The 24,598-nt window shown below is 34.4% G+C and overlaps 1 long non-coding RNA gene and 1 pseudogene across 1 annotated transcript in view; both read right to left on the minus strand.

The window, feature by feature from the left end:
* Positions 1 to 12,116: 12,116 nt before the first annotated feature.
* Positions 12,117 to 24,598, minus strand: part of LOC143383632 (uncharacterized) — a 33,332-nt gene continuing 20,850 nt past the window's right edge. The window contains exons 2-3 of the long non-coding RNA XR_013089169.1: positions 16,837 to 16,870; positions 12,117 to 12,199 (exon numbers count right to left, since the gene is read on the minus strand). This is a non-coding gene — a long non-coding RNA (uncharacterized LOC143383632). The remainder of the gene's footprint in view (positions 12,200 to 16,836; positions 16,871 to 24,598) is intronic.
* Positions 23,341 to 23,935, minus strand: LOC143384129 (large ribosomal subunit protein uL6 pseudogene; annotated as a pseudogene).

The following is a 24,598-nucleotide window of genomic DNA, read 5'->3' on the forward strand; positions in this document are numbered from 1 at the left end:
CAAGTCTTGTGTAGATTGTTCAATTAGATGGAATTTTTGAGTCTCAAAGAACCCAGAACTTTTGCAACTCAGAATTGCACCGAGTGTTTAAAGGCTACAGAATATATTCGGGGTACAGTTTAAAAAGCTACCGAATGGTTAAAGATCCAAATTTTCAACTTTTCAGTACCACCATGTTGTGAGACAAAGTTGACTTTATGAGTTTCCGTCATCCTCATGTAAAGAGGAAGTACTACCACCTGCTTACCCCAGGGAAAAAACCTGCACCTTATAACCGGATAGGTGACTCGTTTGGTGAGAGAGGGTAAAGAAAACTGCGCAGGTGGCGAAAAAGCCAGCAGCACCAAGGCTCCTAGCCTACTTAGCAGGGTGACTTCGCTCTAGGAGTCACTCCCTCTGGCCGGAAGTCACCTCAATGAGCCGCCCGGAAGCTGTCGTCTTGGCAACACAGCGTCGTCCCACCCACTTCCTTTAGCCACGCCCTCCTCCGTAGACGTCTCCGGCTCCTCGGTCTGCGATTGGCTCATCTGTCCTTCACTTTGGGAGATGGGCGAGACCGCAAGGCAGTGGAGCTCGCTTTTGAATTTGTGGCGGTCAGACTCCGCGAGTTGCCATAGGGACTTGGGTTTGTGCTCAAGCCCGAGATTTAAGGATGAGCGATCGCGAGGGAGAATGATGAAAAGGGCGGCTGGAGCTGGAGGGGCGTCAAACAGGCCTTCTGCGGAGGGGAGGCTGCAGCGGGGCTGTCTCACTCCCCTGAGGCAGGCCCGCTTTGGCCCCTGAAGGAAGCTGGCCCAACGCGACCTCCCCTCTTCACAGCTGTCGCTTGTCATCTTTCTGTCGGCTGAAGCAACACTGCAAGCTCTGACGTGCTGACTTTTCTTCCCTCCAGTGTAGTTTACGCCCCACCGATCTCTGTCACGAGCATATTCTTATCTCCATTACCAACACGGTCCGGAACTTTCTACATGCTCTTGACAGTGTGGACAGACGGCTCCCCAGCAACCTGGCGAGCCTCGCACACCTCACAAATGGAGTCCAGAACGTTCCTTACCTAGGGATGCTGCTGTCCTCCTCCCAAGCAGGAAGTAGTGAAGGTCATGCGGAAAGGCAAGGGCAAGCACCTTACAAAGCGCTACAAAAATGTAAGTTATTGATGAGTTCCTAAGGAAAGCATTTTGTGCTTGGTCAGACCCTGTTGATAATATGTCTCAACCTGGGGTTAGGAATACTGTTCAGACTTTGAAAAGTAAAGCCAATATGTTTGTTGGAGAACCAACTCTGGCAATTGATCCAAAGCATAAAAGCCATCACTGATTAAACCCTCTCTCTTTTCTAACCTTTAGCTTATATGTATGTTATGATCCCCTGTTGCAATGCATATAACTTCCATTGAGATTCACGACCATTTCAGGAGATTTAACAGCGTTAGCTATCTTTCCCTTCACTGTCTGTGACTATAATAATCCGCGATTTCTTTTCCAATTTAATAATTCAAATGAGCTTCTTTATGCACAACCTCTAGAACAAAGGTTCTTAAATTTCTTTTTGGTTGGAAGTTAGAGAAATCACATCCCCCTTGGAGTTGTTAAAAAAAAATCAGAAACAAGAAAAAACAAACAAACAAAAAATAGAGCTTTTCTCCAGAATATGCACAGACACAAAATTTTTTATCAGTTTCAGGGAACTGATAAACTTTGAAATATGGCTATTTGTAGGGACCCCAGTCAGTTTCTAGCAGTTTATTTCTATTTTATTATATATATATATATATATATATATATATATATATATATATATATATGGAAAATCAGCCAGGTGTCTCACTTTTACAAAATGATCATCATTTGAGTTAAGACTTGTAAATCTAAGGGAGGTGGGAATTGAAGGAAACTTTCAACTGGGCAGTGGTTTAAAAATATTAGAAAAGTCATTGAATACTTATTTTAGTTATAGGAAGATTTTTCACAGATAATGGTAGTATAAGGGTACAGAGACATACAGAAAAATAAGTTGACTAGATATTGTATCCAGAGTGTTTTTAAATTAAGACAAAAAAGTAGGAAAATTCTTGATCAGCATGAGGAGTGAAAATTTGTGTGCCTTGTTAAGATTTGGATATGAGGTATCCAACTTTCCCCAAAAGTTCATGTGATAGACAATGCAATTGTGTCTAAAGGTGAAATTATTAGATTTTGAGTTATAACCTAATTGGTGATTACTGGGTCTTAGGGGTAGGCTGGTGGGGTGTGCCCTTGGGTTTTTATTTTGTCCCTGGCTCCTCCCACTCTTTCTGCTTCCTGGTTGATGTGAGCTAGCCAGGTTTTCTCCATCACATCTTTCTGCCATTATGTTCTGCCTTACCTCTAGTCAGAAACATAAGGAGGTTGGCTAACCAAGGATTGAACCTCTGAAACCATGACCCACAAATAAACTTTTCTTCTTCTAATTTTTTTTTTTGTTGTTGTTGTTGTGTGTTTCAGTCAAAGTGACTTAAGGCTGACTAACACATGCTTTAATTTTTTGGATGTTTTATATCGAAGCAATTCAAATTGTGAAATTCTGCCAGCATGCACTGACTATAAACTCTTATATATACTCTGGAATCATTTCAAGCATTATTTTTTCACTTAGAACTTCAGTTCACCTGAAATTTATTTTTGTGTATGATTGAGGAATGGCCTTAACTATTGTTTTTTTATTATTATTCTGCTGTCATTTGAAAAATCATGGCCCATGTACCAAATCTGGTCTACCGCTTATTTTATAAGTTCTGTTGGAACACAGTCATGTCCATGTTTTTACTTATTATCTACAACTGCTTATGTGCTGCAATGTCAGAGTTGATTTCTTGTGAAAGAAATAATATGGGCCTCAAAACCTGAAAATTTTGCTTTCTGATTGTTTACAGAAAATTTGCCAACCGCTGGACTAGGACATCTTTTTGCCACTGAATTGGGAATGTCAAGTTTATCCTATCTAGTTTCCTTATGTGTTCCTATGTTTTTGAGCTATCCAGTCTGCCTCCTTTGTCAAGCCCCAAACATAAAATACAGAGTATTAAATTACTATAGTTATAAAATAAGACTAAATATCCAATAGGTAAACTGTTCTTTCATCCCCTCATCAAATTGTTCTTTTGCATTGTTATTCTTGGCCCTTAAATATTCCACATGAATTTTATGATTAACTTGTTAAATGCCATGAGAAATCATTTTGAGTTCTGATAGAAACTGCCTGAAATATAAAGATTAATTTAGAAAGAATTGTCATCTTTACAATATTCAATGTTCCCCATTCATGAACATAGTATACCCTAACATACTCCATGATTTTTAATGTGATTTTATAACTTTATTCTTTAGAGTTTCCACAAGGGAGATTGGAATTTGTTTTGTTTTATTGTGATTGTCTGGATTTTAGAATTAGACTAATGGTTGCTGACATCCTTAAATGGTCTGAGATGTGTTGTATCCAAAGAGTTTGTATAGAATTGGCATTTTTTTTTTCAATGAAATGTTTGATAGAATTCACCCATTTTGGCTGGTGTTTTCTTTGTGAGGAAGTATCAATAAAGTTAAGAAAATAAGAGTTAATTTTATTTGCCTACATCTTTACTATTCTGTCACTCTCATTTCTTTTTGTAGATCATATTTTCATTATTTCCTTAAGTTAGAAGCACTTCTTTTGACATTGCTTGTGGTACAGGCTTGTTGGTGAAGGATTCTATCAGTGTTTTTTTGTTTTTTTTTTAACTTGAGAACATTTTTATTTAATTTCCATTTTGGCAGGATTATTTTAAAACCGGATATATAATTCTTGGTTAACTTGGTTTTTTAGTTCTTTACCATTGTCTTCTAGCTTGTATTATTTTAAATAAGCTATTTGGAATCATTCTTATCTTTGTTCTCTAGTATGTAAGTGTCCCCCACCTCCCACTGCTTCTTTTTCTTAAGTTTATTGAGGCATAATTTACATATGTTAAAATAATTTTTTAGGAACATAGTTCTTTGGGTTTTAACAAGTGTAAAGAACTATTATCACAATAAAACACAAAGTATTTCTGTCAATTTTAAAGTTCCCTCATATCCTCTTATCATCAGTTCTCTGACCCATTTCCAGCCCCTAACAGCCACTGATCTGATATCTGCCAATATGGTTTGCATTTTGAGATTATCATGTAAATTGAAACACAGCTGTTTGTGTCTTGTTTCTTTCACTTGGCATAATTCTTTTAAAGATTTATTCATGATGTTGCATATATCAGTAATTTATCCCTTTTTATATCTGAATAGTATTACATTATACATTGGTATCACAGTTTGTTTATCCATTCATCAGTTAATGGACATTTGGGTTGTTTCCAGATTTGGGCTGTTAGGAAGAAACTGGAATGAAAAACAGAGGTAGAAAAAGTGAGAAAAATGAATTTGAGAAAAAGGCATTAGGCATTTGCCTACAGATCTTTGTGTTGTCATAGATTTTAATTTTTGCTGGGTGATTACCCAGGAGTGAAACTACTGGGTCTTATGGTAAGTATATGTTTAATTTCATAAAATATTGCCAAATGTTTTTCCAAAGTTGTAGTTACATTTTGCATTCTCTTCAGCAGCAGATAATTATTTTATTTATTCACATGAGTTCTTGGTTTTAGTAGTAGTTTAAATTTTAGCTATTCCAGTAGGTGTATATTTATGTCTCATTATAATTTAATTTGTATTTCTCTAATGAGATAGCAAATAAATATATGAAAGATGCCCAGTATCACTCAATATCACTCATTGTGCATCTTCCATACATTGATTTGTTATCTCTTCATCTTAAAAAAATTTTTTTTAATTGTACGTGGGCACAATACCTTTATTTTATTTATTTATTTATATGTGGTGCTGAGGATCAAACCCAGTGCCCAACACATGCTAGGTGAGTGCTGTACCATTGAGCCACAATCCCAGCCACTATCTCTTCATCTTTGATAAAACACCTAATAATATGTTCTACCTGGGGCTGGGCTGTAGCTCAGTGGCAGAGTGCTTGCCTAGCATGTATGAGGCATTGGTGTCTATTGTCAGCAACACATAAAAGTAAATTAATTAATTAATTAAATAAAATAAAGGCATACTGTCTACAACTATAAAAAAAAAGTTAAAAGAAAAGCCATACTAAGGGGCTGAGGTTGTGGCTCAGCAGTAGAGCAATCGCCTAGCATATGAGAGGCACTGAGTTTGATCCTCAGCACCACATAAAAATAAATAAAATAAAGGTATTGTGTCCAACTACAACTAAAATAAATAAATAAATAAACAAAAGCCATACTAAAACGTTCTACCTAATTCTTTCATAGCCTTATTGAGATGTAGTTGACATAAACTAAATTGCATATACTTAAAGTGTATACTTTTAAGAGTTTTGGTATATGCATACACCCATGGAGCCAGCAAAATTAATGTACATGCTACAATGTGGATGAACCTTGAAAACTTTATGCAAAATGAAAGAAGCCAGTCACAAAATGCCAGATATTGCATTAGTCCATTTATATAAAATATCCAGAATATGCAAATCCATTGAGAAAGGAAGTAGACTCATTGGCAGGGACTGGGGTAAGGGAGAATAGGGAGTGACTACTAATGATTATGGGATTTCTTTTGGGAATAATGAAAATCTTCTAGAAATAGTTGCAGTGATTGCACAGTTGTGTGAATATTCTAAAAACTACTGAATTGTACATTTTAAAGGCTGAATTTTATGGAACATGAATTATCTTTCAGCAAAGCAGTATTTTGAAAAAGGGAAAAAATAACACATTGTGATCCAGTAATGGTTTGTTCAAAAAGTATGTTTCATAACTAGAAAATCATCAGAAGTAAATGTCCATAGTAGAATGATTATAAAATGGTTTTATATTCTCAAAATGAAAAAGTGAGGCTAATAAAATAATGAGGTAGAACTATATGTATCATGAGTCTCATAATCACTGAAATAAAATAGGTTGCTGAGGAATCTATAACATATATATGTAATGCAGGATTAAAGTTTAAAATATATAGAACATTATATAATTTAGCAAAGTATGAAAATGTGGAGATCATAAACATCAACTTGCAGGTGTAATTAGTTGTAAAGAAAACTTGTGTGGTGCGCCTGTGGAGAGCTGGGAGAAGGGAGGTGGGGAGAATGTTATTAAGGAAGATTTCATTGAATGCTTCAATTATATTGGTAAAGTTTTTATTTCAAGGTGTGTAGTAAATACACAGAAGTGTATGTGTGTGTGTGTGTGTGTGTGTGTTTAAAATTTTTTTTTAGTTGTAGATGGGCATAATACCTTTATTTATTTTTATGTGGTGCTGAGGATTGAACTCAGTGCTTCACACGTACTAGGCAGGCACTCTACCACTGAGCTACAGCCCCAGCCTCATGTGTATATATGTTTTTTAGTACCAAGAATTGAATCCAGGGGTGCTTAACTCTGAGCCACATCCCCGACCCATTTTATTTTTTTATTTTGAGAGGGTCTCACTAAGTTGCTGAGGCCTCAAACTTAGAATCCTTCTGCCTCAGCCTTGTGAGCCACTGGGATTACAGGCGTGTGCCACCATACTGGACAAAAATTAGTTTTTTATTTTTAGAGTATTTTAAATAATATTTATAAGAACATATAGGAGACAGAACAAAATGGTAGTAGATTATGGGAGGGATAGATAAATAAGGTAAAACTTTTTTTTCACTTGCAAAAGAGTAGTTTTTTCAAATGTACGACTGAAGACAGATAAGAACCAGTTGAAAAAAGCATGTTTGAGGGAGGACTGATTTGCACACGTGAAGTCATTATATAACTTCTCTTAAAGAAGTTGTGGTTTCCTTTGGGAATACTACACCAAGCAAAAATGTAAAGTATGATGGTCTGGAAGCTGTTTCACTAATGCATATTTTGCAAAGTGGTACTACTCTCAGAAGTCAAATCAATGCCTTCTAGGAGATATTTGAATGATATCAAATAGTCTCAGAGGGAGGAAACAAGGATGTGGAATGTAAGGAAAAGCCATCAGTAGATTTTTCTTATGTGGGTAGGGTCTTAGTTTAAAGGTAATCACCTAGTCAGATAGTCCCCTGGGAAAGAGATTACACAGCTGAAACAAGAGGGTGCTTGAATGCTTTCATATATTTATTGATATCAGATCCCTTTCTAATATCAAAGAATTAAACAGATTTGGATCTTCAAAGAGAATAGAAATTTATTCTAATGAAAGAGAGGGTTTTTATTATAATCAAAAATTCCTCCAAGAAATAATAAATGTGGTAGGAAATAATTCTAATATTACTTAAAACAAAAAGAAAATTGAAAGTTTAATATTATAGTAATATTATAGTAAAATTGAAGCAATAGCATGGAAAATAAAGTATATTCCCAAATATCTAAATCCTACATTTTATTTTTTTTTCAGAAAATGAATGTTAGACTTCCTGTTCTACAAGGAAAAGCTAACCTAAAATGGCCCCTCTTACAGTTACGTGTATATAGCATATAAAAGACATTAAAAATATTAAGAGAAATTCCCAGGGTGCAGAAGTAGTCAGGGATCTGTGGGGCATGGACTGGAAGAGCATTAAGTCTCTAGGCTGATAAAACGGCTGTACCAAGGGAGTTTAAAAAAATTCCCTGTTATGCTTTTTATATATTTAGTAAAATATCTTTTAAGAATGAAGGTCTAGTAAAGAGAGTTTTAGATTAAAAAAAAAAACTAAGAGAATATTCTGTATGTAGGTCTTCAATTCTAAAGTAGCTTGATAAAGTTGTTGAAAACTAGTTTATGTGTGGTATTCTGTTTTTGGACTCACTAGTCTGTCCTGCTGATTTATTTATCTATCCCTTGTGTCATTCTGTTTCAAAATTAGATATAATAATTCTATAAGTTTGTAAGTCTTAATATTTAGTAGTGTCACTCCTCTAGCTTTATATACTTTTTAAAGACATAGTGTCAGTTTTGACCCTTTCTATATGAAATTTTTAGTCAAGTTGTCAATTTACTACAAGTTTTCTGAGAACATCTTTGAGATTACATTGAATCTATATAAGACCAATAAGGTGATAATTGACTCAATAAGAAACATGATTCTTTCAATGTATGAATATGACCACTTTTTATTTGTATCATTTTCTAATTTTCTCAGCAATGCTTTCTAATTTTTGATATAAAGATATTGCACAAATTGTGTTAAATTTATCCTTAACTAGTTCATATTTATTGATAATATTGTAAAATTTGTTATTCTTTTAGTTCTTTTGTCAATTTAAAAATATAGTTTTTTTTGCATAGTAATCTAAAATTCTGTGACCTTCCTAAATTCATTATTAGCTTTTTATTAGTTTTTAGACTTTTGTATGTCACTAATAATTTATCTGGATGTTTTGCTTTTATCATCCGGACATGTATGCCTTTAATTTATTTTATTTTTTGGCTTATTGAGCTCTCTAAAACTTCCAGTGTGATGTTTAATAGAAGTGACACTACATCTTTGCCATATTTCTGATCTTTGAGAAAAAGCGTTAAGTTTTAGTTTAGAAGATTTTGAAATGAGGGAAATAAAAAGTTAAATAACTATTACTTTTTATATAGGCACATCAAAGATAATGACAGGTCTCATTTCTTAAACTCACATCAAAGATATGACAGGTCTCATTTCTTAAACTCACATGATTGTAGCCAGTAGTTATAAACATTTTCTTCTATTGCCCATTCCAGCTTCCCTTTGTCCTCAGCAAGTGCTTTCGTTCTCTGTGGTTTCTTTTCTGGTGGGATAATTCATTTCTTCTTGAGGATTGTTTTGCCAGTAGTCTGTCTGTATTGAGCTGTTTAGGTTTATGTTAACTTTCAACATGGGAGTGCTCATAGGTTCTTTGATTCTCTGCTACTTCAAATATATTTTTCCTTATGTTTATAATGTATTTCAGTTAACTTTTCCCCTGCTGCAACCAAAAGGCCTAACAAGAACAATTTTAGAGAAGAAAAGCTTATTTTGGGTTTGTGGTTTCAGAGGTCTCAGTTCATAAATGGCAGACTCTGTTGCTTGGGACTCAAGTGGAGGCAGAACATCATGGTAGAAGTGTGTGGTGGAGAAAAGCAGCTGGGAGCATGATACCAGGAAGCAGAGAGAGAGACTCACCAGGGACAAAATATAAACCCCAAAGGCACTCTCCCAATGACCTACCTCTTCTAGCCATCCCCCTCCCCTGACTTCAGTTAATTCCTATCAGGGGATTAATTCACTGTTTGGGTTAAGGCTCTAATAACTCAGTCATTTTTATCTCTAAACCTTCTTGCATTGTCTCACACATGAACTTTTGGGAAACTGCTCATATCTAAACCATAACATCACATATAGTACCTCATTTTTCCCTGGTAGTAAGGAATATCTTCCAAATCAAAATAGTAACCTCTTCTTTGCCTTTTGGTTCACTAGCAAGAGAGAGCATTTCACTAATAGAAGTTATGAATGCCAGGTGGAGGCCGCATGGCATTTATTGTCTGATCACTTCTGCCATATTCTGTAATTTGACTTAGTCCCAAAACTTTTTAAGATGTGGGGGCCAAATCTATGGAATGTTTTGGGACTTTTTCAAACAAATTTTTATTTTATAATAGTTTTAGAGGAAAATTACAGAGAGAAAAGAGTTTTAATATGCCCCTAGCAGTTTCCCTTACTATTAATATATTATTATGGACATTTGTTAGAATTAATGCAACTTCATTGATTCATTTTTATTAACCGAAGTCCACATTTTATTCAGTTCCTTAGTTTTTTGCCTAATGTCTTTGTTCTTTCTTCTGAATCCCATCTAATATGCCACATTACATTTAGAATTCATGTTTGTTTAGGTTCCTTCCTTTTGTCTGTGAACTTTCTCGGATTTTTTTTTTTTTCATGATTAGACTGGAGTATAGATTTTAGAGGAAGACCACAGAGGAAAAAGTGCTATTTTCATCTTAACCGTGTCAAGGGTACATACTATCAGCATTATTTATCACTATTTATATTAACTTTGATCATCTGACTGAGGCAGTATTTGTCAGGTTTTCTCCCATAAAGTTATTCTTTCTCTTTTTGTATGATGTATATTTTGGAAGAACATACACTGTTCACATCTAAGGAGTGGAGAGTTATGCTCTAGCTCCATAGATGCAGAATATAGGAAGATTTGTTTTCTCTCATTTATTTGCTTACTGTATCACTTATTTATATTAATGTGAATTCATAGATATTTATTTAATGCTTCAGGGTATAATTCAATACTACTTAATTTTGTCGCAGATTTTTCCAGTTTTGGCCTTTGGCAGCTCTTTTATTTGTTTCATGTCCATTTGACATAATCTCTTCACTGCATGCTTTATTTATTTATTTTTTAGTTGTTGATAGACCTTTATTTTATTTATTTATATGTGGTACTCAGAATTGAACCAAGAGCCTCATACATGCCAGGCAAGTGCACTACTGCCAAGCCCCAGCCCCAGCCCCACCCACCTCACTGTATGTTTTTTAAAAAAGGTTTTTTAAAGCACTTCCTTATTTCCTGGGGCTGTATTTTTCCTTATCTTTTAAAAAAGTATATACACATTTGGATTATTATATCTTCTTTCTATACCTATTGAGAATGAGCAGGAAAGAAGTGAACAACGCATAAAACTTATGTGAACAGTAGCAGATAATTTACTTTTATGCTTCAATGAAAGGGAATCATGGGAAATAAGATTGGACTTTTCAGGGATGGGATTGTGGCTCAGCAGTAGAGCGCTCGCCTGGTGCGTGCAAGGCCCTGAGTTCGATTCTCAGCACCACATAAAAATAAATAAATAAAAATAAAGGCATTGTGTACAACTAAAAGAAATAAATGTTTAAAAAAATAGGACTTTTCAGATCATTAATTCCAGGTTCTCAAGTTTGAAATGTTGTTTTAAGAAACTGGGTCTCACTGTGTTGCCTTGGCTAGCCCCAAATTCCTGGGCTCAAGTGATGCTCCTGCTTCAGCTTCCTGAGTAGCTGGGATTACAAGAATGTGTCAGTGTGCCTGTCTTTGAAATTTATCTTTCAGGTAATTATTGAAGTGTTTAGTAGGGTACAATGGAAAAAGTCAACATTTTGGGGGTCTGGAAAAAGAGGGGAGAAAGTAAAAGAAAATAGGTTTCTAAGCACCATGATTAGGAGGATGGTGCTATTAATAGAAATAAAATGTTAGAGCAAAGGCATGTATGAAGGGTGAATTATGGGAGATAGTTGAGGACATAGTGATTGAAAAACCCAAAACAAATGTTTAGCTGTCAGGAATGAATGGATCAGAACTGGAGAATTTTTTTGGTGAGTGTGTGTTGAGAAATACATTGGGGCATTGTCCACATAAAAAAAGAGATATTTAAAGTCATAAGTTTGATATGGGTTCAGAAAGAAGAGAAAGGAGACAAAAGCAAAGGCGTTTTAAACAATAGCAAGACAAAAGATAATAAAGGAAGAAGATAACTGAAATAATCATTCCTCCACTTTATTTGTACCTAGTATAGTTCTACTATTGTTGAAACATAAGTATTTTATCAGCGAAGATGTTCATAGAGCATTTATTGTAGTGTTATATAAAACAGAAGCAATCTAAAATATTCAAAAGTAGAAGACTTCATGGCAACATTGATAGAGGTTAAGAATAGTGTTTGGGCTCAGAGCCTGGTGCACTCCTATAATCCCAGTGACTCAGCAAGACCTTTAGCAATGTAGTGAGACTCTACCTCAAAATAAAAAGTAATAAAGCACCCCTGGGCTCAATCCCAGTATCAAAAATAAATGAATAAATAAATAAATTATATATATATGTATATTTATATGTGTATGTGTGTGTCAAAATACCTAATGTATATCAAATGCCATATGAATGTATGTAAAATAAAATGAATTATGAAGTAAATTATATATGTTTTATAAAGTGTCTGTCTAACTGCCGCAGTCTGGCTGGGCACAATTCACGAGCCACTGTCAAGCAGAAATGAACTTTATTTTTAGAACACACACACCGCACCACACGAGCTCTTCAGGAATTCCAACTGCCACCACTGGCTTCCAGTGAGCCTCTCAACCCCCACTCCTTCTTCTCTTGAGGTCGATTGGCTGGGTCACATGGGCGGAGCCAAAAGCGTCCCCCAATGAGCAGCTCCGTGATCTGAAAGGGTGGGGAAATAGCCCAATGAGCATCACCGCAGAGGATCCAATCAGCTGGCAGCTGGAAGTTTGCTGGGGCCGCTGTGAGCCAATCAGCTGGAAGTTTGCTGGGGCCCCTTTGGCTGTGGCTCTCAACATCTAACTATTCTTGAGCAGTGGTTGTGAAGATTAAGAACATGAGTGAGGTAGTACAACTCAGGAGGATGAGGCAGCCAGATTGAGGCAGCCAGCATTGAGAGCAACTTAGTGAGACTCTCAAAATAAAAATAGAAGGCTGGGGGTGTAGCTCAGTGGTAGTCTACTCCCCCCAACTCCATCAATCCTAGCCCCGTCCCACACCCCCAGTACCTAGGACATGGAAAATTATTTGGTCAGATCATGAGTATGATGCAGACTTACATCTATGATATGACCTCTGTGAATAAAAATGAGATATAATGACTACTAGTTGAAGGAAACATACCAAAGTATCAGCAATTTATATGGGAAATATGACTCTCTGTAGTCCATCTTTTTATGTAATATGCATTTTAAAGTTTTATTTTTTTAAAGACTTTAGTTTTAGAGAAGTTTTAGTTTCATAGCAAAATTGAGCATCAAGTACACAGTTCCCATATACCTCTTTCCCCATATAGTCTCCCCCATTATCAATATCCAGCACCAGAAGGGTACTTTTGTTATGATTGATGAATCTTTGTATATATAGCAGTATCACCCAAAGTCCGAAACTTAGAGTTCACTCTTGAGAGTGTATGTTCTATAGGCTTTGATAAATGTATAATGTTATATGTCAGCATTTTAGCATCATACTGTATAGTTTCATTGTCCTAAAAATCCTCTGTGCTTCACCTGTTCATCCCTCCTTCCCTCCAATCCCTGGAGACTTCTGATCTTTTTAGTTTTCAGAATGTTACCTCTTCTAGAATGTCAAATAGTTGGAATTGTACAGTATTTAGACTTTTACATTGGCTTCTTTCACTTAGTAATATACATATAAAGTTCCTCCATGCCTTTTCATGACCTGATATAGTTTATTAGTGCTGGATAGTATTCATTTGTATTGATGTACCACAGTTTATCCATTCACCTACTAAAAAGCAATTTGGTTGCTTCTAAGTTTTGATGGTCACAAATAAGGCTGTCATATGTGTAGGTTTTGGTGTGGATATGTTTTTTAACTTGTTTGAGTAAATACAAATGAGCAAGACTTCTGGATTTTATGATAAAAGTATGTGTAATAGTATCTCATTTTTGTATTATTTTGCAATTCCCTCATGATATATTATGTTGAACTTTGTCTATATGCTTATTTGCCATCTATGTATCTTCTTTGATGACATATCTGTTTAGATGTTTTACCACTTTTTAAATTGGATCATTCATCTTGTTATTGTCAACTCTTGAGAGTTATGGTTAAGAATTATGTTCAACTATTATCTTTTATTGGTTTTGACAGATATTTTCAGGTAAAATGCTTTTTGTACTGGTGTGTTCTGAATGAGTTCAAATAAAGATAGCCTTTCATGTAGTCTTCTAAGTCTAATAAATGACCATTCTTTGGGATGGGGCTTTGGAAGAGTTCCAACATCTTGAAGCATCAGACTTTATTATGGCTGTTGTTTTTCAAAACTCCCATAGAACTGAGGATGGGCAGATGTGCATAGGGCAAATTAAAATGTCAAAAAGCTCACATTTTTTTCTTGAATAATCATTTTCTGAATAGCTGCCAGTCTTTGGTTAGTTTCCAGCATTTAGAAAATGTTGATTTTCAGTTTTTGTTAGTGTTTTCATTGCTTTTATAAAGGAGAAGCTTTTTAGAGGTCTTACTCTGAAAATTTTTTTAAGTGATGTCCACTGTCTTTTTTTTTTTTTTTTTTCTGAGCAATGCCATGAAATTTTTAAGTTAGTGCTCTAAGACATAGAAGATAATCCTTTCCTATGGAACAGGACAAGATCTCAGTTAGTTGACCAGGAAAGTAATATGGTATAAGCATATCACATTAGATTACAACTTTATAGATGCTGAATCGGAATGAGTCAAGCTTTGCTCTGTAAATCATTAGTAGTTAGATTTCATTAGCAAAATAAACTCTAATGGTTTATATATTTTGAACATTGTTATGGTTTAGATATTAGCTGTCTCCAAAAGCTCTTATTTGAGATAATGCAAGAAAGTTTAGAGATGAAAACATCTCTAAACAAGAACATTAACCTAATCAGTGTGTTACTCCACTTGAATGGATTAGCTGGGTGGTAATTATAGTCAGGTTGGGTGCTGCTGGAGAAGGTAGATTTTTTTGTACCTGGTGAGCAGAGCTCTCTCTGCTTCCTGATTATCATGTCCTTAGCTGCTTTCCTTCTCCACACCCTTCTGCCATGATGATCTGCCTCATCTGGGGCCCAGAGTAATGGAGTCAGCTGTGTATGGACTTAGACCTCCGAAACCATGAGCCCCAAATAAACTTTTTCTTCTCTAAAATTTTCTTATCAGGCCTTTGGGTCACAGGGGTAAAAAGCTGACAGAAACAAACTTAAATGAGGAATCATTATTTAAATAATGTGTTAGCTTTTTGTCACTGTGACCAAAATACTTGGCAAGTATAAATTTGAAGAAGAAACATTTATTTTGAGCTCATAGTTTCAGAAATTCATGGTCAGCAGGTTCCTTGGCAGAAACATCATGGCAGAAGCAAATGATAGAGGAAAACTGCTTAGTTTGTAGCAGATTGGAGGCTTAGAGAGTGAGAGGAAGAAATTAGGGACAGATGTAGTCCAAGGCTAAGTTGCCAGTGACCTGCTTCCTCTAGCCATGGCTATAGTCCATTCACATTATTATTATTATTTTTAATATATGTATTTTTAGTTGTACATGGACACGATATCTTTATTTATTTTTATGTGGTGCTGAGGATTGAACCCAGTGCCTCATACATGTAAGGCAGGCGCTCTACACTGAGCTACAGCCCCCCCATTCAAATTTTTAATCCATCAAATGGGTTAATCCCCTGATGAGGTTATAGTTCTGACAATCTAATATTTTCACCTCTGAACATTGCTACATTGCGTAACACATAGACTCTTTGAGGGACACTTTTAGAGTCAAATCATAATAAATAGTTAATATAATTATGCTCTTCTACCTGAAACTTTCTGCTATCTGGAATGTCCTGTTTACCCTGTGAATGTTTTATGTTCAGTGTAATATTTAAGAGTAGAGTCAGAATTTCATTTGATTTTCTTTTCTTAGAGGAGGAGAAATTTATTTGGGTTCACGGTTTTAGCAGTCTTTGTCCATAGACAGTGGACTTTGTTGCTCTGGGCGTGAGGTGAGACAGAGCATCATGGCAGAAGGATGTAGAGGAGGAAAGAAGTTCAAGACATGGCAAGCCTCATTTGAATTTTTTAAATGTGTAATAGGGATCCTATTGATTCTTTATTACTAGATTTTTATTTTTCTATTACCTTATATAGAGTGTTATAGGGAGAGAAGAGGATTGATTTGTGAATGGTAGGTTGACCTAGCCAAACAAGCCATGGGTAGGTCAAGCAATTTGAGGGTGATTTGCTAATGTTGTGGAGAGATTTCTTCATATTTTTATTTTATTGTGTTGAATTATACAGGTGAGCAAATGGAAGGTGTAAATGCAGTTGATTTTTGTGGTGTTGCATTCAATGTGATAGACACTTTAAATAATAAGTCCTATACAGAAACTATTGAGGGGAAGATTTTCAAGTCTCTCTCTTATTATCTATGAATTTTAGGCAAAAGTATAGTATAATCACTTAAAATTCTTACCCATGTCACTCTACTATATCTGTTACATTTAAGATCTAAAAATTAAAATGCCAGTTTGCTTTAGCCCGAGGATAGATTATGAAGTCCAAAATATATTTCATAGTTGTAGTTAAATCTCCTAGTCTTACATAATCATCTCCTTTTTCTTATAATCTGAATTGGGGGAATGATGATAGGTTGATATTTGAATAATTTCTTTCTTTTGGTGTTACTGTTGTTATACTCATAACAACATTATTAAGTGGGACTTGATAAAATGTAGGCCAACCAACTTTTCCAAAATATTATATGAAAACCTAGCTTAAAAAAATCTATATTAGGTACTGATCATGTACTTAGTAAATTTGTAGCTCTACAACCAGCAATAGGAAAAACAGAATGTTTTGTTTTGATATTGTGTATGTTGGTTTCTGGTTGTTGCTCTTAGAAGGCATTATAAGAAGAAGAACTCAGGAAAACTATTTTTGGAAACAGGAATGAAGGGGAATTAAAAGGAATTATGCTGTTGGGAGATAAAATTGCTTCTTAATCCTCACTTCAAAAAGATAAAATTGATGAAGCCTTTGAGTGACAAAGGTCAATTAAAAGTCAGTCTTTTAGCAAGGATCAAATCAAGGGCATGGCCTTTATACCCATTGATAAAACCTCAGAATTGATCAAGGTGTCTTAGAGTGAATTTTCAACTATGATCATATTTATTAAATTTCTTTGAATTGGATAGACTGTCTTACCCAAGCCTGTGTCTGATCCTTTATAGGTGCAACATATCTATAATTAAGAAGAGAGATGAAATCAAAATGGTGAGGAGGGGCTGGGATGTGGGTCAGTGATAGAGGCCTTACCTTGCATGTGGGGGGCCCTGGGTTGGATACAGCACTGCAAAAAAAAAAAAAAAAAAAAAAAAAAAAAAAAAAAAAAGTCCAGTGAGAGGAAAAGTTACAGCAAATGTAAGAATCTCTGAGAAAGGACTCCATGAATGTGGTTACTAAGGACCTGACTGAAATGAAATAGATATGAAGACAATAAATCTGTTGAAGGAATTGTGTTTTTAGCATAACAGATATGTCACAGTTCTCCAAAATGGTTATACCAGTTTGGACTCCCACAAATGGTTTGTAATTCTTTTAATTTCTGCTAGTTTTGTGGAAGTTGTAGTAGTGATTTTATTAGCATTTCCTTGATGACAGGAGTTTGAACATATTCTATTTTCTGACCATTCACATTTCTTCTTTTAGTAAAGTGTTTCTTTTATGACTGTTTTTGTTGTTTGACACTCAGTAAAGCTCAACAATTATACTAATTAATCTTTGGTATATATTTCAAAGAAAAAATATGTTCTTTTTACATGTGTAGAGAGACATCTAGATCAAAATACAAAACATTCCCATCATCCCATAGGAGTCCCTGTGTTTATTCCTAGGTATTTCTTGCCCTTTGACCTCCCAGAGGCAACCCAGTCTTTATCAATGTCAATTGGTTTTACTTGATTTTTGAATTTCATCTAAAAGTACTTGCTATTCTGTGTATAGTTTCTTTTACTTAAAATAAAACGTGATGTAATTTTTTTGTAACAATCCATTCTTCATTGCTGTTCAGTATGGTAGCACATGCCTGTGCAGCAATTTACTATTATTACTTTGTTCATAGACACTGAGATTTCCAATTTGGGGCTATCAGAACAACCATATATATTTGTCTACACTTGAAAAGATTATTCTGTTATGAGGATTTAAAGTTACAGATTGATAAAGCTTATAGGGGTTTAAATTTGCAGATACTAACATTATATTCGTGTGTTCCATATGTTTTTGTATTTCTCTACTCTTATTTTTTTTTTACTACATATGGTATGTTGATGTCTTTTGTTTATTTTGTCTTTCTTTCTCTTTGATTCTCCTTTGTTGAAGTAGTTACTATGTTACTTGGTGGGTAGATATTCATAATTAGCATATACTTATTTGAGTTGTGGTATTTAGATATATAGATTCATGTCTTATTTCATTGTTCTTTTTGTATTATAGCTCTAAATATTAGTTTTATTCCATTGTTTTGTTTTCTTATTCAGGCTCTACAATTTTTTTGTATGTTGGACTCTGTCTTGTATATTAATATTTTCTCAGTGATTCTTATTATACTCCTTCATTTTATTTTATTCTGTTAACTCTTTTCATGTGTTTGTTCAGTGACCTTTATTATAATTTTATCAATCCTCTCATTTTGAGTACTTTATAATTTTTCATTTCTAAGATTATTTAAAAATTTTCTCATATGCGAATAGTACTCAATTCACATCTACCTGAATTTTGCCATTTTTGTACATAATTGTTGAATGCTTGAGAGATGTATTTATTTTAATTGTAAATATTTGTTTAACATTTTACAATTCAAGTTGACATATTATAATTTTCTCTGCCTTGTGGATGTGTATTGTTTTGAGGGGACTATTCCTCTGCTAAAGAGTTTTTTATTTTTATTTTTTGTGTTATAATAACTTCTTTTCATTTTGAATTTATTTTTCTTAACTGGTTATAATAGTTTATATAGATAGTGGTGAGGGAGGTTACAAGATATCTTGGAATCTCCCTACTATAATGAAATGAAGTCTCTTTAGTTTATGGTATATTTTTTTTGGAGGTTTGCTATGTCTGATTTTGTGATTTTTTTCCCCCTATGGGGCCATTATTAACTTTTATCTTTTATTTTCTTCCTACCAAGCACTTGAATAGTACCCCTTGTATGTCAGAATGGCATTTTCCTGACTGGCACTTCTATTTCTTGCAATTGCAAGCCTCTTCCCTTTGATCTTGTGGTAATCAGTACTCTGATCTAATAGGTCTTAGACTTACCTTTTGATTATTTCTAATTTCTGATGCTTATGTTATTTGCATTTTTTATGTCTCCTAAGCCCTGCTAATTTTCCGTTTTTATTTGCATAGTCTGTATCTCTCTCTCTTTTCCTCTAACTTGGGCTTCAAAGATGGTTACTGAATTTTATTGTTTGTTTCTCTACTTACATGTGTTTGACGTTTGTAGTATTGTTTCTTAATTTTGATATATATGTGGACATTGAGGCTTTTTAAATTTTTACTTCCTTTATATTTTTAAAGTTTTGTGGAGACATTTGGATATAGGTTTTTCCATGATTTTTATGGGAAACTGGAGTACTCTTGTATCTTCTTGAAGTCCAGATATTTTAAAGTCTAGATGATAACGTTAATGCCTATATCTCCTGTAGTGTTGTTTCTTTTGTTTTCTCTTACATTTTGTTTTCTCCTGTTATGCCCCATAATTGTCAACTGGATGTCAGATTTGGATATGATATTTTTGAAACTCTAGATGATATTAACTTTTTCCAAAGAGGATTTATTTTTGCTTCTGGAGGTTGGTAGAGTAGAAACAGTTTAACTTAATTCAGTCAGGGGTTGAGTTGATGTATAGCTGGATTTCATTCTTATGATACAATTCTGGTTTATTGCTACTATTTCCCAAGCTTCATTTTCCTCCCTACTCTGTCGTACTGCTAACAGCTTTGCTTAGCTTCTCAGACTTATGCCTTAGAATTGGCAAATGACTTGAGAAAATCCACGCTGAAGGTTGAGTTACCTCTTTGTGACTTTTCTTTTGCTAAAAATCTTGATCCCCGTGTCTTAGCCAAGACATTACATAGGGGTAGCTATGTAATGTCTTCATACAACTGTTTTCCATATTGCTATGGCTGGACTTTGTCCACAAAACTTCATGTATTAGAAATTTAATCCCCCAAACCATATGCTAATAGTATTTGTAAGTGAGGCCTTGAGTAGGTAATTAGGGTTAGATAAAGGTTATGATGATGGGACCCTCATGAAGGTACTAGTAGCTTTATAAGGATACTTGCTCCATCTCCCTGGTCTGTCCAGGTAATACCCACTGCCATGTTATTCAATTTCCCACCTCCAAACCATGAATTAGATAAACCTCTATTTATTCTTTATGAATTTTTCAGTCTGTGATATTCAGTTATACCAACAGAAAAGAGACTAAAACATACAGTCACTTGCCACATGAAGACCTTTTAGGCAACAAGGGACTTTGTGCATGACAGTGGTCCCATGTGGTTGTGTTGCTTTGTGATGTTGTAGTGGTCTCAGTTTATGTAAGTGCACACTGTGATCTTTGCACAATGAATAAACCATTGATGAATTTCCCAGAATGCATTCCTGTTAAGTGATGTATGACTATTTTTACCTGGTTTTTCTAATTATTCTTATTGAGAGGGTGAGCCTGTTCTGAACTCATTTCCATAGGCTCTCCATTAAGTTTTTGTTTTTAATTTCTTAATTAATATATTCAATTGGTATAAATGCCTTTCAAACTTTATAGGTCATTTATTTTTCAAGTGTGTGCGTGTGTGTGGGGGGGTGGGGGGTGGGCTGGGGATTGAATCAGGGCCTCACAGCTGCTAGGCAAGTGCTTTACCACTGACCACTGAGCTACACTCCAGCCCCTAACTCATTTATTTTAAATTTTCTGTAAAAATATTTTTACATTATGAAAAAATATTTTAAACATATTAGCATGGCTATTTTATAATCTATACTTGATAATCCCAATAAATAATTTTTTTTTCATGGTGCCTAGTTTTCTTGTTTATTTAATAGTGTGTTCTACCAGATAACTTTTGTGTTTGCTGAAGTGTGGCACCTGGGAATGCTACCAGTTGGGCACCACTTTATGATTGTTTGTTTGTTTATATATAAGTGTTGTGTGTTTGGGCTGTACATCTGTTTGGGTAGCGACTTGTGGGTTTGTGTTTGCCCTTGCTTTGCTCATTGCCAAACCAACTTTCCATGTAGTCTTTTAGTCCGGACTCCTAATCACCTTTACAAGGTGAACACTCTGGGATCCCAGCTTAACAGGAGGAGAGACACTATTAGACCTTTAGGTGGTATCAATTTTTGTTTTCTGTGTTTCATACTAAACAAGGTCTGTAAGTCTACAGCTTAAGTCAAAATAGCTGATCACATAGTGTCAGGGCAAAAACAGATTTAGCACTCTACTTATCTCTGAATTCCCACTTTAACCTACATTTTGAATTGGTAGTTTCTAACTATGCACACACACACACACCCCCTTACCTTTAAAAGAAGATTGACTGTTCTACTTATTAAACTTTGCTTTCAGGGATAAAGTTCTAAAATTCATCTAGTATTGTTTGTGAAGTTGGGTTTTACTTTTTGTGCAGGATCATATTTATTAATTATATATTTTTCAGACTATCTGAAGTTCTTAAATATTTTTCATAAGGCAGAGATTTAGGTTCCAGTTTATCTGGGATATTTCTGTAGTTCTAGGAATTTATTGTGTTTAAGATATATTTCTTTTAGCAGAGGAAAATAAGTAAAGGTGTAATGTGAAAAGCATGAAAAGACCACCTTCTATTTTTGTTCTGCTCCTTGGTTTCTGAGTGCTTAGAAATTTGGTAAGTTGATAGAAATTTTTTTTGTCAGTTTGTATATTTGTGATTTTTTCCTCTAAATAATTTCAGAATTTACTTCAACTTTCTTAAAAAGTGAATATGTCAATGACATGGGCTTGTTAAAATAGTTGCCTTTTATGAAAAATTACCTAATCAATTATAGGTGACAAAGAAATATTTTGTGTTAGAGTAATACATAATTTTAATGTTTCTTTATTATTTGGCCTTATAAATAAATATGAAATGTGATCATCTTGTAACATTTTTAAAAAATTCACTTTCTTCTTTCCCCGGAAAGCAAATAAAACCATCATTCTTTTCTAATCTTCATGAATAATTTCTTTCTGGCCCTAGGTTAAAGGGTTTTCAAGGCCAACCTATGGTATCTGTAGAGATACATGTTAGACCTTGCGGTCTAGGCCTCTATGAAAGCACTTCTAAATTTCAGAGGTGAAGAGAGCTTATTCTTAATTTTTGGATAATTTCAGTTGTGGACTTCAGAATGAAGCTGCTAGGGGGGAAATGATCCTTATTAGAAGCATAAAGCCTACTGACTGTATCTTGGCCAGTGTTCCCTTTTTTCCAGTAAGCTGTCTGCTATACAGAGGTGTATAACCCTAATGGCTTGTTGTATGCCATTAAAAGGTATTGTACACTCATAAAAGAATGACATTTTGATCAATGCTGTTAAAAGAATTACTGTCTTGACACAGGAAAGCTTTCCTGCTGCAAGTTTAAAAATATGCCTTTAAAAGCTTTTTATTGAATACCTTTGCATCCCTTAGAAATATGCCATTTTGGCATGAGGTTACTCTGAACTATTCCACATTATTACTTAAATGCAAAGCCTCCTATTTACCTTTAGAAGTCACAGAGCCAGACAGGTATTTCCCTACCAAATAGATTTAAGTCATGGTAGTATCTTAAGCCACTGTATCTGATCTAAAAATAGAATTTTTGTAAAAAGAAAGCTGAAAACTAAATTATTCCTTTTTATTTTGTGAGATATTGATTTTTTCATGCTGTTTTGTTTAAACTTTGTGGTTTAATTTCCCTTTGGATTTAGGAATCACGCCTTTCCACCCAGTTCAGAGATAGATCTTTTCTAATCACCTGGGAATTGGTTTTCTTAAATGGTGATATAGTAGAAGTGATTTTCTACCATTTTTTCCTTTTTATTATATTTTGATTAGAAGTTTATGAAAACCATATCACAAAGATACAGTCTTTTAAAGATGAAGGTTTCTTCTATACACAGCTGGTCTTTCAGAGATTTATTTAAGCATCTTTGCTGTAAGTTTAATTTCATACTTTGTAAACCTTCTGCTATTATTTAACTTCTGACTTAAACCTTTAAAAAGAAAAAGAATAACAACAACAATACCTTGTGAACTGAGCATTTGAAAGTCCAATACCCTGAATACCATACTTTTTAAAATATTTCACTATGGAGTAATAATTTACTGGATATGTTTCAACTTTTATACTTTATGAATTTGATGTTTAATCCTACTCTAATAAACTTTTCACACATTTCAGGGTATGGGCATGTTTCAGGATAAATAAGTGTTTGTTTTAATTTTTTTTCAATGAATGTTTTTCATTATTTATTTTTTGTGGCACTGGGGATTGAACCCATGGGCACTCTACCACTATGCTACATACCCAGCCTTATAAGATCTCTCTTAAGTTGCCAAAGCTTGCCTCATACTTAGGATCCTCCTGCTTTAGTCTTTAAAATTCTGGGAATATAGGCATGTGCTACCATTTTAGGGTCAATAGAGGTCTTTTGTCGGCTCAAAAGAGATCTTTTGTTAAATTACTAAAATACCACCCATTGGTCTTATAACCTGAGATCTTGTTTCTGTAACAGGACAATTCTTAGATATTATTTATCAGCATGCTGAACTATTCCTTTTGCAGAGACATAGACATCATCTATTTTTTCCCCCTGATATTCTTGTTTTTACCTGTTGTGACTTATTGAATCAAAGCAGTTAAATTTGAAACAAGTTCAACTCAATGTCATTTCCTTCAAGGATTGACTCATCTTTCTGGGTGTGAGTTATGAACAAGCAACATCTGACCTCCTCTGAACCCTGTTGATGTATTTTTTAACCCAAGAAATTTTGCATTTTAACAAGAGACCCATTCTTCTAAATAAAGACATTGATAAGGAAGTGAGCATGCACAGATTCTCTTGATCATGTTCTGTGCATGATTACAAACAGTGCAAACAACAACCAGTGCCTTTCTATTTCCCTGCCATTTGCCATCCTAATAACGTCTTTCTTTGCAAGGAGATTGAGTTCTGTACTGATGTGATTGGAATTCCTCCATAGGGTTCCTTTGAGGCCCTTCACAATAACTATGTGTTGCTTCAGAGTGAAGTTGACATTTTCTGGAATGTCCACAGTCTGCTGAGAATGGTCTTCATTCTTGCACTGGAAGTGGCAAAGAGCATTGATTTTTATTTGGCACATCAACTCTGTCAATCTGTTCTAGTTTTATTTGTAAAGCAGATATTTTTGTTGTTATTCATGATGGTTGTGCTTTTATTATTCAGTATCCTCTAAGGGCAGGTAATTTATATATATTCATAACACTAAAACTTATTACAGCTATTATGTGTCATGTTCTATGCTAAAGGGCTTCCCATGGCTCAGGGAAATTATATAACTTGATCAAACAATGAGTAAGTTGTGGAGTTAAAATTCAATTATAGATAGTTTGACTCTCAACTATTGTGCTTTTTTAACCTGTGAATATCTTGTTTATTTGTTGTAGGTAGGATTCCCATTTTACAAACAAGGAGCTGGAATCTCAGAGTATGTATTTTACATATTAACATACAATGAAGGAATGGCTTAGCTGCCATTTGATTATTTTCTACTATTTACACTGGATATTTTTCCTTTAGCTTTCTCATTGCACATCCTCCCCTTAATTAGTTTTGTGTATTCAAACGTGGCTTTTACTAGAAATTTTGAAATAGGAATTTGTCTAATGATTTTTCACTTATTCTTTGGAGAGAAGCATATTATAAAGATATTTGGACTATAAGTCAGAAGACCTGGGTTCTTCTAATATCTCTGATTTTGGCCATATAACATTGCATAAATCACCCTTTACAGTCTTATTTATAA

This window comes from Callospermophilus lateralis, chromosome 18 (genome assembly GCF_048772815.1).
Source record: "Callospermophilus lateralis isolate mCalLat2 chromosome 18, mCalLat2.hap1, whole genome shotgun sequence".
Lineage (NCBI taxonomy): Eukaryota > Metazoa > Chordata > Mammalia > Rodentia > Sciuridae > Callospermophilus > Callospermophilus lateralis.